Here is a 6,000-nt window from a genome sequence, read left to right on the forward strand (position 1 = left end):
GTTCAGATCTGAGAGCTATGGTACATATCTATGATCTCCATTGCATTAGATATTCCAGATTTGTGATTTTCCAACCATCGTTGCATTAGATCTTCTAGATCTGTGATTTCTACGACCTCATTTTACTCCTCTCACATCTGCTCCGCCACAAACACCACTAGAAACACCTCCAAGTATCAGATTTGTTCCACAGTTGTCAACTCCTCATCCTTCCGCTTATACTTCACCACAACCATCATTTTCTCCTCCAAACACCGCCTTCACATTGCTTCAGATCTACTTTCATGATGATCTATACTATTACAAGCTCAGATTAAGCAACACACTACACCTGAGCAAATATGAAGCCAAAAAAAAGTTTTTTTTGTGGTCAGATTTATCAGGAAATAACAGAAACTCGTCTTCTTTGGTGGTTGTTGGTGGTTCCATCGCCTTATGATGTTTTATGGTAAGATTTGGTTATTTATTTTAATAAGAACTTATCTTTTGTTGTTGCCTCCCTTCTTTGCTCTCTTTCTTTTTGATTTCTGAAAACTAGTTTCTAAAAACAACATGCACACAAGGTGCTTAATGAAATGTCTCAATTGAAAGATCTATCTTTTAAGTTGTGAATACTATGAATGAGTATTTGAACTAGTCTGTTAAGTTGTGAATACATGTCTGAAATAATCTTTTAAGTTATGATTGAGTGTGAACTAATTTGTTAAATTGTGAAATATAAACAAAATAGTATACTAAACCATGATTTTTTTAATCCATATATGATTATTGTAGCATGGTAAGAGCTTCATATTTGATGAAATATGTATTAAATTGTGAATATATTGAATTAGATGTGAATATACTACATTAATTTGTGAATTTTGTAAATTAAACTACAAATAGACAGAATTAAACTATAAATTTGATATATTAAATTGTGATTTTTATATAATTTTTAAGTTAAATTGCGTACGAATGAATTAAATGTTCAAATAATATTACATGTTCTTACTTCTATCCTCTATGATGTTGTTGGTTGTAAAAAAATGTAAATAGACTAAATTAAAATGTGAATAGACATAATTAAATTGTGAATTTACTATATTAATTTGTGTAAAATACACAATTTAAATTGTGAATTTATTATATTAAATGGTGAAATTTGTATATTAAATTGTGAATTCACTGTATTAAGTTGTGAATCGACTGTATTAAATTGTGAATTCACTGTATTAAGTTGGAAACTAACTATATTATGTTTTAAACTAATTGTGTGAAACTGTGAATTATGTTAAGCTATGAATTTTTTATAAATTTTGTGTTAAAATATGAATTATTTATCTTTGAATTTTGTATTAATTTTCTTGTAAATATATTAATATTCTATATTGTATAAATATATAAGAATGTAGTAGTTATATTATTGTTTCACATTAACTCTAAATAAATGAATTAATATTTTATTAAACTGCTAATAAAGTATTTAATCGGTGAATATATGATTTTATATACATACATATATGATTTGGAGGGAAGGATGGTTGCAATGGTAACACATGAGATTGGTGGCAGCGTATTGTAGTGGGTGGTGATGATAAACTTTATTTAGCTCCTTTGAAATTTTGCATTATTGTAAAATGGATTGTATTAAATTATGAATTTTGTGAATTCAATTGTAAATAGACTATATTAAATTTTATAATTTATATTATATATACTAATAAATTATGAATGAAAATACTAAATTGTAAAAATTCTGAATTTTCCATTTTTTAAAGAAAAAGCACTAAAAAATTAGGATTTTTATATGTTTATTAAGCATTCACATGTCTAATAACTGTAAAATGGGGTTCTTAGAGTTCTTAATATTTTTGGGTTCTCATTTGAGCCACTATATATATATATATATATATATATATATATATATATATATATATATATATATATATATATATATATATATATATATATATATATATAACTTGTATTAATTACACCATTTGTAACTCCTAGATTTATCAGATCTTTAACAATTCATTTGTTAATTTTACATGTTTGGTCTCATCTATTCATTAGAATACTCTTGCTTAGGTGACCTATATCACAAGATGTTTCGAATCAAGTCATCCAATTGAAGAAACTTGTATAATTGACTTATAACTTGGTTATAAAAATCACAAAAAATACTTTGGCCATCAAAACATAATACTAATGGTTATGTATCATTTATCACATTAGCATTATACAAGTGATGTGCAAATGTTTCAAAATTGGATGGCATAGACTTGCATTTTGAAAAAATGGATTTAAGTGTTTTATTACTCTATATAAAACATGTGATATCATGACAAATCATGCATCCAGTATGTCATGGTATCAACTTTTCAAAAGAAATCACTTTTAAAGTTCTTATAAAAATCTGGTTTTTATATTTCGGTTTGGTTCAATTTTAAAATTAATACCTAGTATTAAGTTTGTGTTTGAGCCATTTAGAACCTTTTAAAATTGTTTAATAAAACCTCATTTTATTAAATAATACCATGGAGTTTAAATAAGTTATAAAATATTATTTTTACACTTATAATTCAATATTTTCAAAAGTTGCCGTAATTAACAATTTTATAAAATCGGTTTTTGTTTTATGGCTAAAATATGTTACATCTAATGTCTATATTTTACATTTTGAAATCAAAACTCCATGTGATGTTTATTTTGTCTAAAAAAATTGTTTGGGTTTGTGAAAAACTAAATTATCAACCACACAAAATATTTACTTGAACAACAAACAACACAAGCATGCATTTGACATAAACAAGCCTTAAACTATATAATACTTTTGTGAGGCAACACAAAAGTGTTAAGTCCTTTCCTAAGGGACAGAGGGACCAAATATTACATCTTGTTCTTCGTGTGATCTTCAAGCTCCCACTTGCATTGACAACCAACTTTGTTGCAGTTTTATAAAACTTTATAAAAGTTATTCCTACTTGCATTGACAACCAACTTTGTTGCAATTTTATACAACTTTATAAAAGTTATGAGCCTTTATAAAAGCTTTATAAAACTGTGTGGTTCTTCAAGAAATAGCGTCCATCTTCATATTGTTACATTTTTCATAAAATAAATCTAGTCTAAAACTAATCTATAAAAATAACAAGAATAAAAACTAGCTACTTTTATTACGTACTTTATGAATAAAAGAATATTACAAAACATTTTCAACCAAATCACACAAACAATAACACAAATAGTCCAAGGCTTGTTTATGCACTCTAAAGCACATATAGACATAAAACAACCTTTATTTTTCTAAGACAACGTTAAGTGACAAAAATGCATATAAGTTTTGTCACATAAATAACAATTATAAAGTTGTTAAAGAAAATATGTATGAACTTGTTGTTTTTTTTTTAATACAAAAACAAGTTATCTATATTCTCCAAAAACTAAGATTTCGATAAATAAAAAATCTAACCAAACTTGCAAAGTGGCTTTGATACTAATTATTGGGTTTTATTCTAAATGTTAATTTCAAAAACTACAAATAATGGCAAACGGAAGACTTGAGTTTTGTAAAATAACATAATTATTTTATCACCCACCAAGGATCATCTTGCAAGTGAAAGAAAGATTTAAAACACAACCATAGAAGGAATAAATCGTAACAACCTTTGAAGCACTTAAAGTCATCTAAGGGAGCTTGGAAGTTGATGGGGCTGAGGATGAACCCTTAAGACACCGGTAAAATTCCAACTTGATGTAATGCTAGTTACAACTCTTACACCCTGCTCCGGAGTTGAAGCAAAGAAAAGAAGAGCAGAGAAAAAAAAAATTAAGGAGAGAAAAAAGAGATAAGAACGGAAAACAATTTTGTCTTTTGTGCTCCCGAGTTGGAGAGAAATTGAAAGACCCAAACTTTCGTATTTATGAAAGACCCAAACTTTCATACTATTTCAAAAGATTTCATAAGTTACTTCCTCAAAACATGCTACATGCATATTTATAAAACAATCTTTTATATTGATAAAGTGATTACAAAGGATTGGATACAAACTGACTAAGTTGTATTACAATTTCATGTCTACCTAGGAATCTACTATTCATATACATACATGAACATTAAAAATATAGAGAAATACTATTAACTATTCTAAATCTTTCAGCAGTTAAAGCTATATTGGAATACTCATCACTTGCAATTGTTAAATATTGAGAGGAATAAACAATAAAGCTTAGTGAATTCAATAGATAAATACAATATAATCTTATGCCTCACATATACCAATATGACAGAAGCAGAAGGGAACATGAAGACATATGTAAAATCATGTGACAAGCGTTCATATCAATCAAAGACTTTATTCAAAGATATACTTTTCAATGAGACATAACGATTTCAATACTTGATATGCATCAATAAAGCTTTGGCCCAATTGGCACAGAAGACATATAATTTCTGATTAACATTTTGGTAGATTCCAGGCTTATAGCCCTGTCTAACCATTTGCCAATACCATAGAATATAGTTCATTCTCTTATGGAGTCATGCTCTACATGGTCAGAGGCTACATATCATTCCTATCAAACCTTATACCAATGCCATAGAATAGAAGTCGTTCTCTTACGGAGACATGGTCTACATGGACAGAGGCTACGTACCAGTACCAATGTGAATCTAAGTCCTTTCACTGATCACATGGTCAAAGGTATTATAATTGCTATAAACATAACGAATAACATGACACGGGAGATTAACTCAGAATAATAACACTGAGAAGCACATAGCACATATAACACATAACATACAGTTTTTCCTATATATTGAACTCGCCTTAAGTTAACCGGGGGTTAAAATAGTAATTTGGACAACATTTCGGCTTTAAATATGACTTTCTATGTTGAAAACCAGGAGCTTAATTGAAAACCGGGCTCTGCGAAGGTAGGGCTTCAAAACCGAAAAGTTAAAATTTTAGGGCTTCTCGTGGGTTTTGGGACGTGTTTCGGGTGCTAAAATTGATACCGGGGCTTTGAGAAAAGTCAAAATAATGAAAATATGGTAAAGGGGGCTAAAATTGGAAATTTTCAAATTCTAGCCGGGAGGGTTTGCACCCTCCTATTTATAGGGGCGAGGTTCAGATCTAGAGGGGCAGGTGGCAGCAGCAGTGAAGGCCACGCAGCAGCCGGAGCGATGTTCGGTGGCCAGATGCGAGGCTCACAGTGGTGACACGAAGCTGCTCGGTGGCGAAGGCGGTGCGAAGCGTGCATCGGTATGCTACTGATCTCGACATCAGCCGAATCCGGAAGCAGCACGCATCGGAAATGTGAGGGACCGACGCTCTCGGTGAACCGAAATGTGACGCGTGTCGGACACGAGTCGAGATCTCGCGAGGCTGGCACTATTCATGCGAATTTCTCGGAAAATGTGCCCCAATCTTCTAAAATCCATAACTTTCGCATACGAGCTCCGTTTTTAACGTTCTTTATATGCATGCGTAGCTAAAATTACGCTCTACAACTTTCGTTTAGACTTCGTTGGCTAAATTTGAATTTAATTTTAATATTATTATTTTTAACAGATCAGGACAGGAAAATCCGTTAAAAATTCATAACTTCTTCATTCGACATCCGTTTTCGTCAGACTTTTTACCGTTGTACTACAAATGACGAGACCTTCGATTCTCATTTAGGATGTATTGGTCAAATATCGCTCGATCTAAAATTCGAGTTTTTAGCTGTCTACTGCTAAGTTGAAACTTCGAAAAATCATAACTTCCTCATATGAAGTCAGATTTTGGCGTTCTTTTTATCGAATTTCTTGGTTTAACGAATACTACGACCTTCATTTAGATTTCTAAGGCTAAAAAGTAGTTTATCAAAAACTCACTTTTTACTTCATTCGGCGTCATGCCGGTTTTGTCGCGGATCTTCGGTTGGTCATAACTTTTCGTTATAACTCGGATTTCGACGAGGTTTTCGTCTACAAGTTTCTAACGAGATTATCTACAAATTTCAATAATA

The sequence above is a fragment of the Lactuca saligna genome, chromosome 8 (genome assembly GCF_052625555.1).
Source record: "Lactuca saligna cultivar CGN05327 chromosome 8, ASM5262555v1, whole genome shotgun sequence".
In the NCBI taxonomy this organism is placed as follows: domain Eukaryota; kingdom Viridiplantae; phylum Streptophyta; class Magnoliopsida; order Asterales; family Asteraceae; genus Lactuca; species Lactuca saligna.